The 24634-nt window shown below is 42.4% G+C and overlaps 1 protein-coding gene across 8 annotated transcripts in view; it reads left to right on the plus strand.

Moving 5' to 3' along the window:
* Window positions 1-15766: 15766 nt before the first annotated feature.
* Window positions 15767-24634, plus strand: part of Otud7a (OTU deubiquitinase 7A) — a 313145-nt gene continuing 304277 nt past the window's right edge. For 7 of the 8 annotated variants that reach the window (XM_060367259.1, XM_060367261.1, XM_060367260.1 and 4 more), the window contains exon 1: window positions 15767-15973. The gene's annotated coding sequence lies outside the window, so the exon portion shown is untranslated. Of the gene's footprint in view, window positions 15974-16010; window positions 16031-24634 lie in introns of those variants that run through there. The other variant, XM_060367264.1, reaches the window with a different exon arrangement.

Here is a 24634-nt window from a genome sequence, read left to right on the forward strand (position 1 = left end):
ACAAGGCCGGCACAGGTTCAAGCAAAATGGGATCCCAGCACTAAGAGGGAGAAGGGAACCTGTGGTACCACTCTTAATCAATAAGCTATCTTCAATTGATACCCACTGGCAATTGGGTGAAGTCTTTATGGGACTCCCACACTTGCCTCTGAAACTTCACAAGCTAGGCCTCCATTGCCTGTATTTCTCTCAATACTCTCCAAGCTCTCAGAACAGCTCATTAGGAGCATACACTCAATGGCTTTTCTAGTCTATAGTTTCAAGGAGCCTCTACAATCCTTCCAGAAACACGTGCTCAGGAATGTATCAGCAATACCTGACAATCCATTACCAATTTCTATCTGAGTTAGGGTTTCTATTTCTGTGATAAAATATAACCAGAAAACAACTTGGGGAGAAATGAGAGACGGATTTATTTCAGCTTATGGTTTCATCTCATAGTCCATCATGGAGTGGAATTGGGGCAGGAATTCAAGCACAGCAGGAACGTGGAGGTAGGAGCTGATGCAGAAGCCATTGAGGAGTGATGTTTACTGGCTTGTTCCCTGTGGCTTGCTCAGACTGTTTCCTTATGCACTCCCAGAATCGCTTGCCAATGGGTTGCACCACTCACAGTGTGCTGGGCCATCCCACATTAATCACTAATTAGAAACTTCCTGACAAACCTACATACAGACCAGGTTTGCGAAAGCATTTTCTCAACTTAAAGTCCCTCCTTCCAGATAGTCTAAGTTTGTGTTAAGGTGACAAAAATCCTACCAGCATGGTTGGGAAGAGCTTTCCTAGCATCTGCTTATGTAGAACTCCATATCTTGATAAAAAAAAAAAACATGGTTTAAGACAAATGAAATGTGTTCCAATCACAAAACAAAGAAACTAGAAATTAGTAATGAAAAAATATCTATCTAGAAACTAAGCAGTACATTTATATCATGAAGATGTACTTATTTGCCTGTATCCTAATGGTCTAAGTCAAGAGCGGAATAGCTAGATAGTTTGGTAGATCTATTTCTGTCCTCTTATGGAACTGGTGCTCTGATTTCTACAGTGGCTACACCAGATTGCACTCCTACCAGCAGTGAATAAGCAATCTTCTTTTTTAATGTCTTTCCCAGCATTTGTTGTCTCTTTGTTTATTTATGATAGCTATTATAACAGGAATGAGATAAAAATCTCAAAGTAGTTTTAATTTACATTTTCCTTACGGATAGTGATGCAAAACGCTTTTAACTTGTTTATTAGCTATTTGTATTTTCTCTTGTGAAAATTCTCTGTTTAGATCTAGTGTTAGTCAGGGCTCTCCAGAGGAACAAAACTCATCGAATAGATAGATAGACAGACAGACAGACAGACAGACAGGACATTTTAGCCAACCTGGCCAGACCCTCTTAAGCAGGATAACTAGGCATCTTGGCAGAGTTCCAGGATGGAACATCTCTTACCTGCCCACATGGGCATTTGAATAGGAGGGGTGATGATTTGGACTGTTTGGGAAGGTTCTGAGAAGTCGGAGCCAAGAGAAGCAGTTCTATTGTCTATGCAGCCATGTGGGTAGATGTCTGGAGAGATAACTAGTTGGAGGGGGTGAAGTGAGAGCAAAGCTCAGTCAAGTGTCTCTCTGTGGGTTGTCTCGTGGAGTGGTTATCACCTGGAAAGCCTACAATATGGTCAGAATGCAGTTCCAGTAAACGCAGAAATGGTTTAAGGTAGCCTGAGGAGGAAAAAGGTAAAGGCTATTCCCAGAGTCTGACACTGCCCTTGGGAAAGGTCTGTGGTTTTTTTTAGCATGACATAGAGGAAGAAGGGGTTGAAATAACAATTTTTTTGGAACATGCAAAGCATTTGAAAATCAAAAAAATATTTAAAACATAAAAGCCACTGAAACAGTTACCAATGTGTTTGGATGTCAAATAAAATATGTCAAAATAACAATGTTCAATGTAGATGGTCTAATGCACCAGTCCAAAGACAGGCCAGCTAGCGGGGTGGGGAGTGGCACATTCCTGTAACTGAAACAGGGGGAGGTTGAAGAGGAAAGATTATGAGTTTGAGGATGCTTTGGGGTACAGAGAAAACCCTTGACACAGACGTTGTCAGAATTAATTACAAAAGAAAACTTAACTATGTTTTGTCTATATGAAGCACCTTTTAAGGCAAACTTGATTGCTTATGGATGATGACAGCTACAGCACATCACCTCTAATAATAATAATAATAAATAAAAACTATAGTGGTTATACCAATTTTATTTAAAACAGACTTCAGAACAAGGAAAGAGATCAGGAACAAAACAGGAGTAGTATCTCATAGTTTTTTTTAACTTTTTATTTAACTTTTATTAATTATACTTTATTGCTTTTGTATCCCCCCATAAGCCCCTCCCTCCTCCCCTCCCGGTCCCACCCTCCCCCGCTTTCTGCATGCATGCCTCTCCCCAAGTCCACTGATAGGGGAAGTCCTCCTCTCCTTCTTTCTGATTTTTTGTTGTTGTTGTTGTTCTTCTCAATGCAGTTTATTCAGGAACCTTGAACAATCTTCTGACCCTGGGGAAAGCCAGCCCACAGCTTAAATAGCCTCTGGGTAGCCAACCCCAGCGTGCCTCATGGACAATGCAGATAGGTCCACATACACAGAAGCAAGCCAGATCCTCAGCCTTAGCCAAATGTGGAGTTGTATGTGACAGAGAGCACTCACCATCAGGAAGGTGGAAGGAGGAAAGCGGCTCCATTTATAAGGCGCGGCATTATGCAGCTCTCTACAGTTCCCCCTTTTTGTTTTAGACGCATCAGGCAAGAGTAGAGGTCTGATCTCTGATATTAGAAACATTGGACTTTGTACCAATGTTCATTTAGGTGTCATCCACCCAAAGAGCATCAGACCCGCCCCATACCTTTTTCTCAGAGGCGGGACCTGGGGCATCAACCCGCATGCTGTCAATGGAAGTATGCTGGACTTTGTGTCACTAGCATACAATATGAGAATTTTTCCCATGCTGCAAATCTGTCTAAACAATTGTTTAGCTATATTTTAGGTAATTGGACTGAAGAATTCGATACTACGATGGAGCAGCTGAGAGTGGCCATTGTCATGGTAAATTCTACCAGAGTGGACACAGGACTAGCCACAGGATTATCATCATAGATTGCTGCAGCCATGAATCATCTGAAGGAATGGGCAGGCATGGGAGCGTTTGCAGGCCTTCTGGTGTTGGTCTCCTTGGTTTGCCTGTGGTATATATGCAAGATTAAAGTCTCACAACAGCGTAATGCAGCCATGACCATTCAGGCCTTTACAGCCATTGAAGCAGGACAGTCTCCTCAAGCATGGTTGACTACCATAAAACGCTAAAATGTTATGCTCAGGATGCGAGGCTAAGCACTGCACTCAGGGTCAGCCACTTTGGACCCAGAGAAGAGCATGTCTGATTGTATCTCATAATTTTAAAAGGAGATTCTTTAAGAAAACATAATAATCTTAGTGTGCATACCCAACAACTGAGTATCAAAATGTGAAAGATGTAATAGTTTAATATTGAATCATAGGCCTGAGAGAACAAATGTGAGCAATCTCCTATCCCAGATGTGTAATTCAACCTACCTCTATTTATAAGTTAGCCAGAAAATTAGGGGGAAAAAATACAATTACCTGAACACTAACAACATATAAAGCCCTAACAGCAATAGGATAGTGCACACTCCCCCAAGCTTACATGGAACATTCATGAGGACTGAATCCATTTCAGACTACATAGTAGAAAGCATGATGTACTTTTAGGCTTAGAGTGCAATTAATCTAAAAATCCAAACCAAAAAGACAATTATGAAGTTTCAAATGATTAAAAATAAATATCATATTTGAAATATTAATTGATCAAAGAATAAGTATCAAGGAAAATTAAAATGAAGTAAAGAGAAAGGAGAATACAGCATCAAAGTTTATTATCTATCATAAATGCAGCTTGAAGGGAAATCTAAACATATAAAGTACATATACACTTAAAGAATAAATAAAAAATATTCAAAGTATGTTTTTACCCAAAACATTAGAGAAAGAAGAACAATTAAAGCCTGAAACAAGTTTAAAGAAGCTTATGGGAGAAATGAGTTAAATTGAAAACAGGAAAACAATAGAGATAATCAATGTGAAAGTTAGTGTCGATTGTCAAGTTGACAGAATCTAGAATCACTGAGGTGGTGGGCCCTGGGCATGTAGTGCGGATTGTATTGATTAGTAAATTGAGACTTGAATACCCAGCCTACAGTGGGCAGCACCATTCCTCCCCGGGCCTGCAGTCCTAGACTAAATAAATGAGAAAGTGTGATAAGTGCATGTAGTCATGTCTCTTGTTTTGTGATTCTGGATACTATGTGACCATCTGCTTAAGTTTCTGCTACCTTGATATTCCTTGCATCTGTACCTTAGAACTATAAGACAAAATAAGCCCTTACTCCCTAAAGTTACTTTTATCAGCATGTTTTCTCACAACAGGAACTGTATTGACTTCACAGACTGTAAAAAGAAAAGAAAAAAGACAGTAATTGCTGCAAAACTGTCTACACACATGTTTGAATGTTTAGATAAATCGGCCAGTTCTGTGAAAGATACAGCTGCTAAGATGTATATAGGGCAAAAATAATTGATAGCCTTGTGCCCATAATCAAATCACCAGAGCCAGATTGTTTTATTAGTTAATTCTGTCAAATATTTAGTGAAGAAATGTTGTCAGTTTTATAGAATGTCTTTCACAAAATAGAAGTACATAGAACCCTCCTCCTGTATTCTATGATGTCACAGGGTGCAGGTTTTGAGGGTTTATCACCTTGTCCTTGTGTTGGGAGCCCTGGTCTTCCAGCTTGCTCTGATATTTAGATCTCAGCAGAAAGACTGGCCTTCATTTGAGTCAGTGATGAATTTCTGAGTCTATTTCACCTTTTGTTTGAGACAGCAGGTAGGGTGTCCTTGTCTAGGACACACCTTTTGCTTGACTTCCTTGTAAATTTACTTACTCATTTGTCCTGAGGGGCTTTTGCTCTGGCTTAAAAAGAAGTCTGGAATAAAGCAAGGTGTCTAGTTTCCACTCTGGCCTCTCGGAAAGGTTAGACTGCCAGCGGGCTCTGGCATCCTTGCCTTCCTCTCCCCCACCTCTCTCTCTCTCTCTCTCTCTCTCTCTCTCTCTTTCTCTCCTTCCTGCCTGCCTGCCTGCCTATGAATGAAATATGACCACCCAGCTTCCTGCTCCTGCCAGCATGGCATACCTTCTCCACTGTTCATGGACTCCAGCTCTCGAGAGCCATAAACTAAAATAAACCTTTTCTTCCTTAAAGTGCTTTGGACGCAGGATTTTATCACACCCAGAATAACTGATACAGAAACTGGCACTGGAAAAAAAATGGGTCATTTCTATGAAAGACCTAACCATGTTGTTTTTCCAGGATTGTCAAAGACATTGGGACTTAAGGTGAGAAAACCTGTTGAATTCCATAAGCACAGCTTAACAAGTTGCTCTAATAGGGGACTAGAAAACAGTTTCTGAGGGGAACAAGAACTCTCTTAGCAACTAGGCTAAAGGTGATATCTTGGTGAATAATTTGGCTGTTTTCTAATCATGTCCCAAGAATTCATGTGAAGGTCTATTTAAAAAGCAATGGATGAATCCCTTTCTCAAAGGAAGTTTCAAACAGCATGATGTGGAGTCTGCGCATGGTTATTACTGGTTAGTCTTATGTACACTTACAGTGAAAAAGAGAAACAAGTGGCACAGAAAAAAATGAAAAAAAAAGTGCAATTTGGAGAAGAAAACAGCACTAAGAATCTTATGACCACAGTAACCTTATGGGATAAAAAAGAGGCAATGATTGTTGACAAGATCAGTGCCAAGAAAGAGAAGCCCCTTGCTTTACGTTAGATAGAAAAGGCGACCTAAGAGTAAGACCTCAGCCAGACAGATCTAAAAATCAAAAACTGATGCTACTGAGGTCCAAAGGGTCAAGGATCTTTCCCAAACTGAGAGCTGAACTTGGTGATGTCCTGATGGTACCAGCTTCCAGAGCATGAAATACGCAAGACTGAGAAAGTAATATATTCTTTCTCCGCAGCTTCAGAAAGTTTATAAGGTTGGGGAATATGTAGCAGGGTTGGAGTCTCTGTGAAAAGGCCCAATATATGCTGTTGTAGAACATTTTGAAGGTGGAACAATGCTGGAGGAAGCATGTCACTGTGAGCAAGTTTTGAGGGCTTATAACCTTGATGCACATCCTCTCCTTTCTTTCTGCTTTCTGTATGTGGACTGAAATGGAACCTGCTATCTTCCTGAGTGACACAACATGCCTTCCCTGTCGTTTTATGCTCCAGTTCTTTAGAATGATAAACCCAAATAAACTTTTATTCTTTAAGTTGCTTTTGGATGGCAACGGAAAAGTAATTAATGCAAAGACCCTTCTTTTTCTGTTAAAAAAAAAAAAGGCTGATGTAATCATCCTTCTCTAATAAGGGAAAATCATTTTCTATTTGAGTCAAACTTATGAAATATCTTATAGATTCTCTCCCTCCCATTTGCCAAACCCTGAGCAAACAGGCATTCTCAGAGCATAGTATGTCACTGATTTACCTTGTCAGGAATAGGTCCTGCCAGGACCCCATTCTTAAAATTATTATTATAAACCACCCACTTCTAGCTATAGATACAACTTTTCCACCAACTTTCATTTAGTCGGAATCTCCACAAATGAATCAACACCTTTCACAAGAATATCACTGGAGGACGAGTCCTTCCATCAGAAAATTATCCGAAGCCACTGTTTGTACTCAGGGATACCATAATTAGAAAGGATACAGAGATTAAGAAGAATCTCACAGAGACAAAGACTACAAAGAAGTCCATACAAAGTCTACCACAGGTGGGTACTGGATGTCTCCAGCACCTAAAGGAGAGATTCCATAAATAGAGTCCCAAGAATCTACACCATGCTCAACCCTCTCCAGGGGACACTTATTTGGTGGAATCAGGTCAATAGCTCTCCATTTTCTCCTCTCCTTCCTGCTGTATATTATCATGGGAAACTTTTCTATCAGACTCACCTTGAGTATAACATTACACATTGGCAAAAATTGAACCTAGATAACTCCAGGAAAAGACATATTATATTTTCCTGTAACACTGCTTACTCCCCCATACCAGCTTGGGGAATGGATAAAGATGAATCCAAATGGCAGATTTAACTATGGTATTTTTTTTTTCAGCTAGACCTTTTAAGAAAGAAAGAAAGAAAGAAAAAAAGAAAGAAAGAAAGAAAGAAAGAAAGAAAGAAAGAAAGAAAGAAAGGTCTGAAATTCTTAAAGTGCAGACCTTTAAGGACCTCTACCAAGATCCTTCCATTTACCTAAAAGTCAGGGAAACTCACAAAGAAGGGAATTCCAACTCTATCCTGATGTTTTGGATGATCCATTCCTTGAGAATTCACATATCTTTACTGTCCTACCCTAATGCTTGATCAGCCACCATAATACTATCAGAAGACACCATCTAAGCTATATAGCACCAACGTCTACTTTATTGTCACCTGTTTACTTGATACTTCACCAATCTCTCTCTCTCTCTCTCTCTCTCTCTCTCTCTCTCTCTCTCTCTCTCTGTGTGTGTGTGTGTGTGTGTGTGTGTGTGTGTGTGTTCAAAAATAAGCATCTTGGGGACTTACTCCATTGAAAAAGCAGGATTTTTACCTCCTCTTTTACCCAATCCTGGTCAGGAAACTAGAAAGGAGCCACTGGAATAGGGGAATGGCTTAAGTGACGGGGTTAGTGGAACATAGTGATAGGAAAGTAGAAAGGGGTGTGCTGGGATGACGGGGCTAATGGAACATAGTGATAGGAAAGTAGAAAGGGGTGTGCTGGGATGGGAGTTTAAGGAGAATGGGGTGGGGCAAAGTGTTACTAAAAACGGAGGTTCTTTGAAAAGCCCATATGGAAGCCTACTCCTTTACAAATGTCTTAGTTACTTTTCTATTGCTGCGAAGAGACCATGACCAAGAAATCTAGAGAAGAAATAATTTATTGGGTGCTTAGCCACCTCAGAAGGTGAGTCCATGATCATCATGGAGGAGAGCATGGCAGAAGTCAGGCAGGCATGGCATTAGAACAGTACCCGAAAGCTCATATCCTTATACAAAATGAGACATATGTGTGGACTGGGGCGTGGGACAAGAAATTAACTCACTCTTTGGGAATGACACAGGCTTTTGAAATCTCAAAGCCCATCTCCAATAATGCACCTCCAAAAGGGCTATACCTCCTAAACTTTTCCAAACAGTTTCACCAACTGGGGACCAGGTATTCAAACATATGAGCCTGGGGACAGGGAGGGGAGTTACTCATTCAAATTACCACAATAAGCCAGTTAAATGTTTACATAAAACAACAAAGGGAAAAGGAGTTAGAAAGAGAACTCCTCAGTGATTAGTCAATGTGATTCCTAAAGCCCAGCAGTTATTTTAAAATATCCAGTGCCAGATATGAGATATCTCCTTATTGTTTGTTAGTTAGAGAAGCCCTAGAGACACCAAAACAATTACCATCATATCAAACCGGTAACCCTAACCAGTCAAAACACCACACACCTTTCTTACCAGATATAGGAAAATCAAATGGGAACTGAGCTGGAAGAGTTCCCTGTGAGTGGAAAAGTGAGGTAGTGAAGAAAGGATAGACACTCAGACATGCTTACAGAAAAGCCTGAGTGGGGTGGGCTGTTTTCACTCTGATAGTGTAGTATCAACTACTCAACAGCTTGGAACCTCAGAGTGTTTATTCTGTAGAGCAAAGGAGGAGTTAGCCAGTCTCTGTAGGAAGTCTCTGCAGGTAAGAAGTCTCAGGCTGTAGAAGAAAGAAGCTTCCATTGCTAGTTTTTGCACACACTACCAACATTCTCATTCTGGCCAGAAGTCTTTACCATCACTCTGAGCCCCACCCTGCCGGGATGAAAGAAGGTTTTGCCAATTCCCATGGGTCTGAGACATTGAGGTCTTTGACATGGTTGTGCTGACGTCAAACAACTCATTTAGAACTTCATCCACTTTGTACACATCCACTCAGAGGTTCCTTTGTTCCCTAGATATAACTAATTTAACTATAGTTAAAGATTCTTAACTATATTTAAAATTCTTAAGGTCAAACTTTAATAGTCCAGGGTAAAACTGATGCCTGATTCTTTGTTTACAAAAAATGTTTTCTTAAATATTAGTTTGCTTAGAAACATTTGCCAAAATTGGCTCCCAGAATAAAGATGGAGGTATACTTTATCCTGTCACTGAACCCGTGGAAGCCTAGTGATTAGGCCTTATATAAATTAAAGGTTGAATGTTTTGGAGTAAAGCTTTCACTTTCAGAGAGTCCCCATATTAACAGCAGGAGGGATTCTACATAAAGAATTGCTCCTACTTGGGGCAGGCCAAACTAAATTACAAATATTTTAACCTGGTTGTAGAATTTTGCTTATTTTATTATGGTTCAACTCTCCACATAATCTTCAATCATTTGATTGGTCATTCAATAAACCAATTACAATAACTCTCAAAACTGACCAAGCCTTTCAGTTTTTTTAGCAAATGATATTTCCATTAGTTCCTCTAAATCAGAGATCTGTACTTTTTGTGCAACACCCATTATGTTCTCATAAACTAATTTCTGACATCTTATACAAAATTAAACAAAAATATATGAGCCATGTTTATTAATGAGAAACCTATTATAAGGGTCTTTTGAACATAATGAAAATTGAGAAATGGTTACAGTATATTTCCATGGTAAGATTCCCAAAAAAAACAAAAACAAAAACAAAAAAAACTAAATGAATAAAAATTAAAATGAGATAATTTCATCAATTGGGAAAAAAACATCACATAAAGGAGTCCCCTCAAGCTGGAAGAAAAGGAGACTACTGAGTATTTTAAGCACTTCCTGTTCTGTAACACTTCAGGAGATAAACTAGGTTTCTATTTCTTTTTCTATTTCAGATTCAATATCTCCTCATGGGCTTCCAAAAAGCAAGATAACACATGTACTCAACCACAGTGACAACTGGGGACCCCAAGTAACTAAATTCTAAACCTCTCTAATAGTATTTTTTTATTTTCAAATATCATCCATTATTCAAATTGTCCTATTTTCCTCCATCCATAGAGGACAGGATGTTTACATTCTTCAAGGAAGAAAATATTTTACTGATGTAATGTTTCACCTAATCTAATTTGAACTCAAGAAATTAAACACCAACAAACCAAATAACCCAATTAAAAAATGTGGTACAGAGCTAAACAAAAAATTCTCAACAGAGAATCTCTAATGTCCAAGAAGTGCTTAAAGAAAAGTGCAATGTCCTTAGTAATTAGGGAAATGCAAATCAAAATGACTCTGAGATTCCATCTTACACCTGTCAGAAATGGCTAAGACCAAAACTCAAGTGACAGCACTTGCTAGAGAGCAAGGGAAACACTGCTTCATTGCTGGACAGATTGCAAACTTGTACAACCACTTTGGAAATCAAAATGGAGGTTTCTGAGAAAATTGGAAATAGATCTACCTCAGGACCCAACTATACCACTCCTGGGCATATAACCAAAAGATGCCCCACCATACCACAAGGACACTTGCTTATCTACATTCACAACAGCTTTATTCATAATAGCTAGAAACTGAAAACAACCCAGATGTCCCTCAACTGAAGAATAGATAAAAAAAATATGGTACATCTGCACACTGGAATAGTACTCAGCCACTAAAAACAAAGACATTGTGCAATTTGCAGGCAAATGGATGGAACTAGAAAAGAGCATTCTAAGTGAGATAACCCAGATCTAGAAAGACACACATGGTATGTACTCACTTATAAGTGAATATTAGCCGTAAAGTAAAGGAATAAAATGCTACAATCCACAGACCGAAAGAAGTCATGGAGGTCTCAAGGGAGGGTGCTTGAATTGTACTCAGAAGAGGAAATAAAATAGACAGCTGAAGTAGATGGAGGGACGGAACTGAATGGGAGAGGGAGTGGGGTAACAGGAGTAGGGGGATCAGATATGGTGAAAGAGGGGTCTCGGGGAGGAGGAAAGGAGAGAGAACAGAAATTAGTGGAGGGGGCCTCTTTTGGGGCAGAGGAGGATTGTGGGAGTCCATGGAGGTGACCCTAGCTAAGACTCCTAGTGGTGGGAGTTAAGGAGCCTGAAGTTGCCACCTCTTGTAGCTAGATGGGACTTCCAGTGAAGAGGAGACACCAACACACCCATAAAACCTTCACCCCAAAATTTGTTTTGCCTACAAGAAGTGTAGGGATAAAGATGGAACAAAGATTGCAGGAATGGTAAACCAATGACTGGCCCAATTTGAGACCCACCCAATGGGAGAGAGCCAACCCTGACACTATTAATAATAGTCTGCTATGCCTGCAGACAGGAGCCTAACACAACTGTCTTCTGAGAGGCTTCATACAGCAGCTGATGGAAACAGATGCGGAGACCCACAGCCAAACAATAGTCTGAGCTCAGGAAGTTCTGTGGAAGAGTAGGAGGAAGGGTCAATGTCAGAGCAAATATTAAAAATGGCTGTTGGGCTATATGATTAACACAGCAGTATTTTCTAACCACCTATCACATAATAAGACCTGTTATATTTTATAATTGTCTTATTTACCTTGGGCCAGGCAGATATCCTACCTAGGCTGTCTGAATCACCTCACCATCCATGTTCCAGACCCCATCCAATGCCATACTATCTTCCATCCTATCTTCTGTCCATAATCTTATGAATACTTGCTTTATTCTATATCTGGGCCTTTTCATGTCATTATTGGAGTCCTTCCTACCAGCCCCACATGGTTTCTTCTCCAGCTAACCCATCCTGGCAACCTCCTTCTTCCTCTCTTCCCATCTGTTTCCGGTAATTCTCTCCAAAGTCCGAAAACCTTAGCCTACTCCATTCTGCCCTGCTCAGGAATAGGCTGTTTAATGAACCAGTCGGATATAATGACTTAGGCAGGTTTACATGAGATTAAGTGTAACCAGATCTTGAGGGTCAGCATTAGAACAACCCCTCAACAATTCTCCTTTTCTGTCTAAATAAAAAGGCCATTTTAAATACAGTAAGAACAATATGAAACAATTGTTAAAAAATAGGTAAGACTTTCTCTCTCTCTCTCATTTTATATATATATATGTATATATATATATATATATATATATATATATATATAATGTCTAGTCTAAATGTATTTGGCAATCTTGAAGAATATATCTATTCTATCTATGAGGGTCTAAGGTTTTGTAGCTAAGTTATTTTTACAGTTTGTATCTATCAATCTAAAAACATCTATCTAGACCGAACATCTTTTTAATTCCTAAGCAACTAAGCTAATTATTGTATGAGTTTCTAGTCTTCACTCCCTTCAGAGACTTAAGAAAGAATAAAATTAATTAGTTGAGTAAATAAGAAGTGCATGCTAGCAGCTTCCAAAAAATAGGAAATGAAAGAGACAGTTTGCTGCCTGAACAGCCACCCAAAACTTTTTATAACGTTGGAGCATCATGTCAAGGACACAAGAAGACGTACAGAGTAAACCAACCTGGACACATGGGGCTCACAAAGACTGAACTACCAACCAAAGAGCAGGCATGGGCTGGACCTAGAGCCCATGTGCAGCATGGTCATCATTTGGTCCCCTAACAATGGTAATAGAGGCTGGCTCTGACTCTGTTGCCTGCCTCTGGATCCCTTTCCTCTAGGTGGACTGCCTTGCCAGGCCTCAGGGGGTGTAGCTGCACTTATTCCTGCTGGGATTTGAGAAGCCAGGGTAGTTGTACCCCTTAGGGGCCTCCCCTTCTCTGAGAAGAAGAGGGGTGAACAGGGAAAGGGGCACGAAGGTGGGACTGGGAAGAGGAAAAAAAATGCCTTAGTGGTTAAATAAGTCTTGGCTATAGTGAGGCTATTGTGTTGTTAACTGGGCTCTATTATACCTGTTTGCCTATCTAAACCTCCAACTTTACTTATACTGCATGTGTCAAAAGACTACATGTGTCAAAAGCCTCTAGATTTGGGGGAGGCAACCTAAGTAATCCCTATGACTAAGCAGTATTGATTCATGCAGAGGTCTTTGGGTTAGTTCCTATGCCTTCTTCACCTGTTCCTTTCTTGACTACTTTAACTTTAGGTATAATATTCTAATTATGTATTATGTATAAATGATGTACTAGTTATGGAAGACAAAATAAAGAAAAAAAAAAAAAACCCAGACCCTGCTCATGAAGGTGCATAAATTCAATACGATCCAGGAATCTATTCCTTAATGACCTTGTCAACTGTTTCTCTTTCCTGAAGTCTGCCTTCCTGCCAGCTCAGCTTCGTCTGGGAACGAGCTTCCCTTGCTCTGTGGGACATAAGACAACATTTGGCCTTCTCAAGTGTAAAAGGTGACACTTGGTCAGTTTATTGGTTACTTTTCTCTGGCTGTGGTGAAATATCATGACCTAAAGCAACTTTAAGGAAAATAGAGGTTGTTTTAGCATTCTGCATTCCTGAGGGATAGACTCCATCACTGTGGGGAAGGCATGGCAATGGGCCAGACTAGGCATGGCAACAGAGGCAGGAAGCTGCCATTTCATCCAAATGCAAGGGGGAGGAGGGAAAGGGGGGGAGGAGGGAGACAGAAGAGCACATAGGTTATAGCTATAAATCCTCCAAGTGTGCCATCAGTGCCACACTTCCTCAGTAAGGCATCCCACCCCCCTCCTAAAGGTTCCCTAACATCCCCAAACAGCAGCACAACCTGGCAACCAAGTGTTCAAGTTCATGAACCTATTCACGGCATTTCTCATTCAAACTAGTGGAGAAGAAAAAGCGGGGGGGGGGGGGGACTTTGAAGTGAGGTTCCCAGAACTAAACTAAATAGCGCATGTATGTTAGGAATTCTATGAGGATGGTGACTGATCTCTGGAGAGCTAACACCTTGCAGGTTAGGGCTCAAATTTACCTTGATCTATTTGCACTCTAAATAGCTATTTGTTGTGTACAACTGACCCAGATTTCATGTGGCTGTTGGGTAAATCCTTTTATGTTGACAAGACTGGGAAAATCCAACACAATATTAAAATTAAAAAAAATCCTCCAAAGAGAAGCCTGAGTTGGAACCCTGGACAGTAGCCTTTCAACCTGAAAGACCTTGGCACTGTTGGTACCCTCTCCTATATATCTACCCTCTTCCAGAGTTTTTGGTTTACTCTTAGCTTTTCTCTTCTCAATAATTACACAGTTTATGTCTTCAGAACCAAACAACTCCCAACGGCAAATGGTCCTCTGTCAACAGCTGCCACCAGAATTGACAAAAAAGGCAATGGGCATGCATCATCTGTTTGACCCTGGACCAGTGGCGTGAGAAATTGTCTGATTATTCACTAATGGAGACCTAGGGTATACAACAGCCTTCGAGATGGAATAGAAAAGAGGATTTTGCCTTATTCAGCTGTAGTCCCCTACTCAGCACAAGGTAGTTCAGAGACTGGTGATAAATTATGGAGAAGTGTTTCGGGAAAGTTGAGGAGAAATATACATAGGGCACGGTTTAGCAATCTGGATCTTTGTTTAGACATATCCCTCTCCTAACAATGCAACCAGCTGGACGGAGCTGTATCTGCACCCCACTTAAACAATGGAATAGTTTCTTCCCAGCAAAGACCATCAGACATTGATAGCTTTTATTCAGTCATATTCTACCTGAACTGGGGTACAGAATGGGGTTCTGATACAACTTGAACTAGTCTTGTGTGCATGTACAATAAGGGACAAATGCTCTCTGAGTGAACTTTTAGGAAGAAAACACTGTTTAACCATCCTCTGTCTATGCATAGCTGGATGTGCATATGATTAAAATCAAACACGTTATAGGAAAGGACGTGCATAGTGACAAATGACTTACATAATCTACTCTGTCAATCAAAGCAGAGAACCACTGACGCTACATCTTTCAGCAACCAAACGCCTTCTTCTCTGGAAGGCCACAGAACGAACCCAAATTATCAGGGCCTTTGATTGTGCTCGCTGATGTGGCCCGCTGTAGACTGTATATTTCTCTAATCTGCACTATGGCTCTGCTCTTAGTTTCGTTGTTAATTTGCAATACCTCTGCACCGTTATTTCAATTTCTTGACCAAGGGACCCAGAATATGGAACCCCCCAGCTCTGAACCTAACAGGCAAAAGCTACACCAAGAGGGCAGAAAGCAGCTGCACTACTTGTTATCAGGCGAGGGGAACTTCTTAAACAGTCATGTAGACTTTATTAAAGGAAAAAAGAACCTGGAGAAGGTCAGAAGGGCGTGGGAAATGAAGTCGAGGCACAAAGGACCAGCGAAAGTTTAGGGTGCTTAGGAAAAGCAAGCCAGCCCAGAGGGAGAAGCTAGAGGTGAATGCAGACCTTTAGAGGCAGGATGAGCAGAGCGGGGGTTGGGGGTGGGGGTGGGTTTCCTTAGTCCAGGAACGGTCTACACCCTAGGCTACACCCTAAGGGGCTAGCATGGGAGAGCGTGCAGGGTTTGGGGGACACAGCGAGTCCTATCACTTCTTCGCAGAGCTCTGTGCGACCGATGCCAACGGTGGCCACGAGCACGCGCGCTCCCAGGCCCGCACCACCTCGGCGGGGGCGGGGCGCGGTGGAGATGGTGACGTCAAGGCAGGGCGCGCGCCGCGGGGCCGCGGGCGGAGCAGGGAGGCGGGCGCTGCGCGCGACCGCGGGCGGAGCTGAGGGGCGCGGGGGGCGGAGCGCGGCGCAGCCAGGAAGGCGGGGGAGGAGAGGCCCGGGCGCCGCGCGGCAGCTGGGGAGGGGGCCGCGGCTGGGCGCGAGCGGAACAGCTGATCTGGTTTTCCCCGAAGCCAGGGAAGATGGAAGTCGGCTAGCGGCGACTGCGGCGCTGCGGGCGGACCGGCGGGCGGCGCGGCAGGTGAGCGGCGCTGGCCGCGGTGCTGCCGGCGGGCGGCCGGCCGGGCGCAGCGGGCAGGTGCGAGGAGGCGCGCGGCGCGGGGTCGCCCTGCGCTCGGCTAGGAGGCAAGTGGGCGCGGGCCGGGGCCGCAGGGCGAGGGGGGCGCAGGGCTCGTTGCGCGTCTGCATTGCGGGATCCTTTCGGGATCCCGTGGGCGCCACGGCCACCGGCTCCGGCTTCAGCCCGGCGAGGGCAGGGCGCGGCGCTCCCAATGGCTCGGGCAGCTGCCTCCTGGCCCTTTTCGCGGTTCCGCACTGGAACGTGATGACAAGCGCGCGGGGACTGGGCCCTCGGTCCGTGGGGGCGCGTCGGGGGTCCCAAGGGCAAGGCAGGTCCAGAGCGGCGCCCGAGGCCGCTGGGTTGCATAGGGGTTATGGCTGCGTGGGTCACGGTGGCCCCGCGCACTTCTCGCTGGTCGTTCCTCTGGATCTGGCTGGACTGCCGCGAAAGGGTTGATGCAATTTGGCTCTGAACCCAGAGGCCTTCGCTAGTATCTCCTCACTGGAGGGGGAAAATTGTATCTGTGCTTTAAGTGCTCCTTTAAATTTGGGAGATGTCAGTGATGTCATCATTAACTAAAACTTTCCTTCATTGGACATAACCGCTCAAGTGTACCCTCCTCCCGACCGGTACAGCTGCTGCAGCTCTTTGAGAATCTTAGCCGTCGAATGGATTTGCCTCTCTGCGCTCAAAACTCGAAAAACCTCACAGAAGTGCAGTTTTTATTCTGTTGGCTAGAAAATTGGTACATTTAAGAGTGGCTGGAAGAAAACGTGCCCCTCCAGGTTTGGAAATCAGCTGATCCAGAGCACATAGATCCATCACATATGGAAGCATGTGCTTGTACCTTGCCTGAGCTCTGTTAAAGATAGTGACCTGTGCAGGGAAGTACTTCTTAGGAATCGTCTATTTGATGTTGTGGTCACGCAAAGGTAGACAATAGAGCCCAAGTCTTTTCAGGCCTTGATTGCTTCAGGTGAATCTGCCGGGCTGCTCCTTCACAACATCTCCTAGGGTGTGCCTGAGAGAGGTAGGTGCTGGTTTCTTTAGGGCTCTTCCAGCACTCGTCTGTCCCACCAGACCCCAAGACCTACCCAAAGCGTTCAAGGAATGTGAGAGTTTGAGATCTGCACAGCACACCAAGTTCTAGGGGGAAATTCCTCTACAAATGCCAGCGGCATGCCATCATTTGATTCTATGAGTGTACCATTAGTATCTGCTCTTATGGGAACAGCCGAAAGCTAGCTCCTGAGACAGTCTGAACCTCTACTTAGGCCTGCTGTATCAAAAGCATATCTAACAAGAAACCAAAGTATTGATGTTTTTTGTATTTAATAATTAATGAAACCTCCTAATTGGTTAAAATAAGGATGCCTTAAATTATTAGTGTGATCATACTGGGTTTGCAAAGAATTCAATGCCAAATGCCACAGGAAGGTTTGAACCTGGAACCTGGAACTAGTGGTTACTGTGGCCCCTACCAAGGGTAGAGTGAACAGCAGTTCAGGGTGAGAGTGAATGCAAATCATTGCTTCGTGGAGTCTGGCTAGGCACTAACCTCATCTAGGCCTAGATTCCAGGTAGCAGGTGTCCCCTTGGAAAGTAAATTCTGACAGCCCCCTCCCCCCATTGCTGGAGGAGGACAGGGGACAGCTACCAGTGAGGGAGCAGTGGGCACGCCATAGTCTCTGACCTCTTGATAATGTCAAACTTATTCATGGTGGCATGCTGCGTGAAGGGGCCTTGCAGTGGAACTGGCCACATGGACTGCTTTTCCGTGCTGCTTCTTTTGCACAGGTTGCCTTGTGAACTTGGCTTGTAGGCAGTGCCAAGGTTCTTTTGTATTTAAAGTGCCTTCTGCGGTGAGTGGTTTCAGTGCTCTGGGCTGCATAAATAGAGTCTGTGAAACTGTCGTGGCCCTTGGAGCCACTGTTTCCACCTGAAGATCTGTGAAAATGTTCACTTTTTTATTTATTCGTTGTGATACTTGTAAATATATAGCAGCAACTATTTCCTCTAGATTTTTAGGGATCAGTTGTGTATTTCCTGTAACATCCCAAAAACACATTTGAAATGCGTTTGGTTGAGTATTATGCCTTTCGTTTCTAAGAAGCTCAAATTACCTTACCTTGTCATTTTGTCTGTCCCTCTAGATTTTAAGGTCATTCATCCATGATTTAGGCCCTTAGAATAAAGGCTGAGTCAGCTCTTGCCGGGCCAGCAGGGGGCGTCCTAGGTATGTCTTGACTGCCTCTACCAGAGCTTTGGGAAGAATTACCAAGTGTCTATGTTGGATAGGTGGTTCATGTGTGTTCGTGTATGTATGTGTCCATGTATATACCCTTCCAATTTTCCCCTCCCCCACTGTGTGCCCAAGGAATGAGACTGGAGGATAAGATATGCACTTGAGTGACCAGAGTTGGGGCCATCAGTGGAGATTTCTGTAATCTCCCCTGTCTTTGAAGAGTGCTTGGGGACAAGCACTCCTGTGTGCTGGTGAGAGTACCAATGCCCACTAGAGACACCCTTGGAAACCTCCTACTCATAATGGTTGGCCATTTCTAACTGATCAAACCATGGTTCTCCATGTTGTGGTATTTACCAGGGGAACCTGCTTGCCCCACCCTGGGCAGAGTGATTAGCCTCAGGATCTTTCTAGTGGAGAAAAGCACATAGCAAATGTTTAGTCAATGCTCAGCTTTTTCCCCGAGAAAAATGAGAGCAGGAGAAAGTAGGCAATCACTTTTCATCTTACTGTGGTTGACATGACCATAATGCATGCCTCCTGTTATTCAACCACATCTTCCCTGAGAGGCTTTGCCTTATGAGCAGTGAACTCAGATGGCAACAGTCTGCCTGAGAGTAGGGAGCTCCTGTGGACATGCCCCATGGCTTCCATAACTGTTGCAGTGTTCAGCTGTTCTCTTAAGCCCCAGAGACTCCTGATGGATCCCACCTACAAAAGGGACTTCTCATAGCTTAAAAGGAGAGTTTAGTGGACACCCTATGAGAGAATTCTCCAGGTACCCTGACTAAGAATACTTAGTACTCTTTTGAAATTGCTTGGAAGACCAAATTACAGGTTGCCAGGGGGCAAGTGGTAATGCTATAGTTTTTAGCGTTCTGCTGGGCCAGGCTTTTTATGCTGAGTGCTGCAGATGGCCACTAGACATTAAAGACAAAGGTTAGCAAATCATTTGCAAAGCTATTTCCACTGAGGGTGACCAGATTCAAATAGAATTTGAAACCTGCAGGCACTTAAATGGAAATAAAACATACAGGTCTCTTTTGATAATTAGCTTTAAAATATTTTGAACCCTGAAAAGAGTACTTTCCCACTGCTAAGACTGCTGTGTCCCCTGGAAGTTTGTGTGTAAGACTAGGAATAAAATGACCTTATAAAAGACATGACAGAACAGTGCAAGGAGAAGCCAAATTGGTAACACTTTAGGATAGGATTCTTTTTACCATTTACAGTAACAGACAGGTGAAGTGGTTTATAAATGTTTTAAAATATGAGGGTTGGTGCCTAGTCTTACTGCATCTTGATATGCTGTGTTCAGTTGATATCCCTGAGAGGCCTTCTGTTTTCTGAAGGGAAATGGAGGAGGAGGAGTGGATCTGGGGAAGAGGAGAGGCTGTGGGAACTGGGAGGAGTGGAGGAAAGGGAGGCTGAGGTTGGGATGTATTATATGGGAGAAGAATAAAAAAATCTATGGAAAGGGCTGGATGCCACCTGTGCCCCTGATTGTGTGGTGGGAGTGTGTTTGGCTGGCTGGCTTGTAGACAGTGTCTCTGGACTGGGGCAGAAGGGTCAAGACAAGGATAGGGAGAGTATGCATCCTGCAGCAAGTCTTAGCCAGCCACTCTTGGCAAGGCATGACTTGATCATGCCCCGTGTTCATCATGACAAAGTAAAACACTTTGCTTCCCATGTCCCTAAATTCTTATCTGGTAAAACTGGGACTCCACACAGTCCCAGTACTTACTGCCCTAACTCTTGGCTGTAACCATTACATTTTCTGAGAATAAAGCACACACGATACTAACACGATTCCTGTTTGCATCTCTTTCCCTTTAAACTAAGTAGACCCACTTTGTGAGTTCAGAGGATTGAGTTTTTCTCCCTCCCTCCCCCATTTTTTTTTTCTAATTGAGCATAATTTATACTCTCCTAGTTTTCCTTACCAATGCCATGAAAATGTGATGACTGAATGGTTGTGCACAAGTGACATGCTGTGTTTGATTTATGGAACATAAAATTAGGCCTTTCAACTCATTTCCTTGTCTGTTCTGTTTCATTCATTGTATTAGCTTACTGCATGTTCATGTGGTTCTGGGGTATCCACCCATACCATGAAGAGATTGGGTGACGTTCCTCCTGTACTGAACGAGCTTTAGAAGCACACTTGGAAGGAGGCTGCCTGACATAGGCACAGATACCTGTCTAAAGTGCCAGCTCTGTCGGCTTGAGCCTTTATTTACTGCCCTCTGAGGCAATACACTGCCCCCAAAGGCTTGTCAACTCAGTACCTGTATCAGGCATGTTGGAGAAGAGGGGGGCACGCTGTGGGACTCTTCTTCCCCAGCCTCTGCTCTGTCCATTCCTTATGCTAATTAGATATCCTCAGATTCATATGTTCAAAATCTCCTACATGGTTGCAGTCCTTTTCTTCTCAATTCCTTCAGTGTTGATTTGAGGCTTGAAACTAGTGTATTATTTGTCTGTCTATTTTTTTATTCACTATAATCTAACATCTGAAACTGGATAAAACAAAGGAGGCTTAAAAAACAACAAAGGAGGCTCATAGTTTTAGGGGATATGAGTTTTAGGTCAAGTGTTCCCTGGTGAGGGCACCCGTGGCTGTATGGCAGTGTGACAGAAGGTAACAAGAGCATGGACTAACCTCCCTTTATGACAGCCAGCTCTCTAGAGGACCCCTTACCTCCCTGAGCTCTTTATTCATCCCTTCTGAAGGTAATATCCTAATAATCTTGTTACCTCTGATCTTGCTCCTTATAATCCTACACATCACACTTCCACACTAAAGGCCGGGTTTCAGTATGATTCTTTGAGGAACATACTCAAAATACATCTAAATTACAGCAATATTACTGAAGTGTAAACAACACAATCACGTACATGATTTTTCAGACATTGAAAAGTTCATCAACATCCAAAATATGCATAAGCAACTTTTGTTTTTAAAATATATTCATTTGGATATTTGTTTCTTTGTATTTTGATCTGTGTCATGCCCAGATAACATCATCATTCAGCAGCAAAAGCAAATGGATCAGATTGCTGCTTGGACCTGGTGACCAGCTGTGTGTGACTTTGGGCATAATCTCTGGTGGCCCCATAGGTAGAATACTTCCCTGGACTTTCTGTAGGCTCGGGGATGGAGTAGATAAATGAGGGACTCAGGAATTTCTTAAATTCCAGAGGCTGATAACTCATTCCAGTATGAAGATTTGGAAAGAAAATGTGTGTGTCTCAACTCTAGCCTAGTTTCTCCCCTTTGTTCGTTGATTCCGTTACAGTTTGTACTTAAAACTCAAAGCATTGTTTGGATGAATTGCTTTGACTGGCCTTTTTTTTGAAGAAGAAGAAGAAGAAGAAAGAGTGGTAAGTTTTAAAAGTAGAATTATTCTATGGCTGAGCAATTCTTATTAACCATCTCTGTTAACAGCCCTTAAAATCCTTTGAAATCACAATGGATGGTGAACTCTGAGCATCAGACTTCAGTGGATGCTGCTGGCCATGTGGATATCAGCCCTGTATAGCCCAGCTGATTGAGCTCATTCTTGTACACCCTTTCCTGCTCTTATAGCTGATTATTCCTTCACAGGAAAAATGAGAGGTGAGAGGCAAGAGACCAGCATTCTTAAGGTGGAGTCCTGAAAACAGATGCCAGGGAGGGAAACTAATGACAGACAGGATGGCCTCAGGTCCTGCAGGCAGAGTGGTCTTGCTTTCTTTCCCCTGGGGTGGTGATATGTTTTGACTATTTCATTCTGAGTATATTTGCCTGCAATATTGATTCTTCATGGTGCTATTGCACCATTTTCCATGGACCTGAGTGTAGTAAAGGGCCCAGTGGTCTTCATGCCATTTCTGGGATGACATACACCCATACAAAAGGCCGCAGGTCCTTTTCGAGTTCTGTCATTTAGATTAAATAAGAATTTTGTGGTTTTCTTTTTAATTTTGCTCTGCAAGTGTGGTTTGGAGATAATCAAGCTGAAAGGCTAAGGTGGGTTGCAAAGATGGGCTTCAGTGTCTGCACATATGTCTTGTTTATCTTCTTGGTTAAAGGTTCTCTCGTCTGACATGTATGTGACCTTGGCTCTCAGCTCTACTGCCAGGGCCTTCTTGACTCTAGTTTATCAAACAGAGCATGCTGTCTGTGTCTGGGCTTCATCTCGCAGCTGTCTACCTGCATTAGATGAACTTTTTCTGCCAGAGTTGGCTTACCGCATTTGAAGCCTGGTAGATGGTGTGCGCACCAGTAATGCATCCTTACAGTAATGCAGAAGTAGATGAAAGGCATCAGGAGCCCAGGAAGAGCTGAGTCTTTGGACCATCCCATGGCTTAGCAGGTGATAATTCTTGGAGGAAGATCAGTGTGCTGTGGCACTTATATCACATTCCTCCCTGTGGAGTCATGACTAGAGGGCCTAGTCCTGCATGGGAGAGGCCTAACCAGGAGCCTGTTTTCTGGTTGAAACCCACTATAGAAATATTCTATAAGCCTTAATGTCACATGTTCACATAAAGAGATGTAGCTGTCTGCCTTCTATCCCATCCAACTCCATGATTCTCCAAAAACATTAATTCCTTAGTTTTCCCAAGTGCTGACTAGTCAAGGTAAGGAAAGCTGAAAACATTGCTGTGAGTGAGAATGTTAAAAAAATAGGTATCTCTTAAAAATATTTATTTGTTGCCATATTGAAAATTGTGAGAAATAACAAGCATTAGAATGAGTACTTAAAATTAGCAATGAGCTAATTCATTCCTCCCTCTGGTAGTTAGATCCATCAAAGAAGCCTTATTACATCTCAGAGTTACCTTGTTCAGAGCAAGCTCCCAGTTCATGTTTGTTAAATGCATTTAGTAGCCCTATGGGAATTGAAATTAGAAATTTAATTATTCTTTCTAGAATTGCTTGGCTCCCATGAGTCCAGAAGCATAGTGGTTGAAAATGTTGTTCATATAAAATTTGAAACACTTAGAACCTTAACTCCCAATACAGTAACAGGCAAAGTTTTTGTTTAGGTGGCATACAACTGCAAGAAAAAAAAAAAAACATTGTGCTTCATAGTTCCATTCCATGTGTCACAAATATTATATGCAGCCACAGGGAACATTAGCTCGTTCTGTTTAATGAGACAACTTACTACACAATTGGTCTTTTTTGTTTTGGTTTTAAATAAGACACAGCAGTTTACTGCATGGTAAACATTAAAGTTATGAAAGAGACAATGGAAGGTCACACAAATGAGTCACATCTGAAACAGTCCTTTAGGGAAGAAAAGAAAGGGAATGGAAGAACAGATAGCCATGTTGTGACTCATTAAAATGATCAATTAGGTGAATGCCTCAGGTTGATTTTTTGATAATCCCTTCTCTTAAAATTTGGCAATCAGAAAAGTTTGTAATGCTTTTCATATTTGGAACATTAAGTTATATATAATAAGATGTCTTTAGGGATTGAACCCAAGGCCAAGCACAGAATTACTTTCTATTTTATGCATACTTTATGCATACAGGCCGAAGGTGATGTTAAACAGTGCCTTTAGTATATTGTATTTGGACTGTATCTCATCACATCAGACTAGGGATGTTCTGCACTGAGTGTCATGTCCACGCTAAAATCACTGAAGATTTCAAAGCAAGCATTTCTGACCTTCAGATTAGAGAATTTCAACCTGTATAAAAGAGTGGCAACTGGACAGGGAACGTGTTTGTACTCAGTGATGGAGGTAAGAAGAACATGAATTTGAGTCTATATAGTAAATAGACTAGGCCATCCTGGACTACATATGATAAGACTGCCTCAAAACCAAACAGACAAAATAAAGAAAAAATGTAGTAAATTCTAATGCTTAGAGTCTCTCCAACAAGGAAGAATGTGCTTCTTCTTGCCAAACCTACCTCTCTGTTTGATGCACACACACACACACACACACACACACTCATAGAAAGAGAGAGAGAGAGAGAGAGAGAGAGAGAGAGAACGAGTTTAGAATAAGGTGCTGTCATGTCTTTCTGGAGGGCCCAGCAGCATCTTCCATGTAATATAGGATCCATGTGGGTACTTTAAAAATGCTGATGCCTATTAAAAACAAGGAAATCATGAAATGTGCAGGCCAATGGTGGGATCTAAAAAAGATCATCCTGAGTGAGGTATCCCAGAAGCAGAAAGACACACATGGTATATACTCACTTATAAGTGGATATTAGACATATAATATAGGATAAACATGCTAAAATCTGTATACCTTAAGGAAGCTAAGCAAGAAGGAAGATCCTGGGTAAGATGCTCAATCCTCATTCAGAAAGGCAAATGGGACAGACATTGGAAGAAAGAGAAAACAGGGAACAGGACAGAAGCCTAC

The sequence above is a fragment of the Meriones unguiculatus genome, chromosome 14 (assembly GCF_030254825.1).
Source record: "Meriones unguiculatus strain TT.TT164.6M chromosome 14, Bangor_MerUng_6.1, whole genome shotgun sequence".
In the NCBI taxonomy this organism is placed as follows: Eukaryota; Metazoa; Chordata; class Mammalia; order Rodentia; family Muridae; genus Meriones; species Meriones unguiculatus.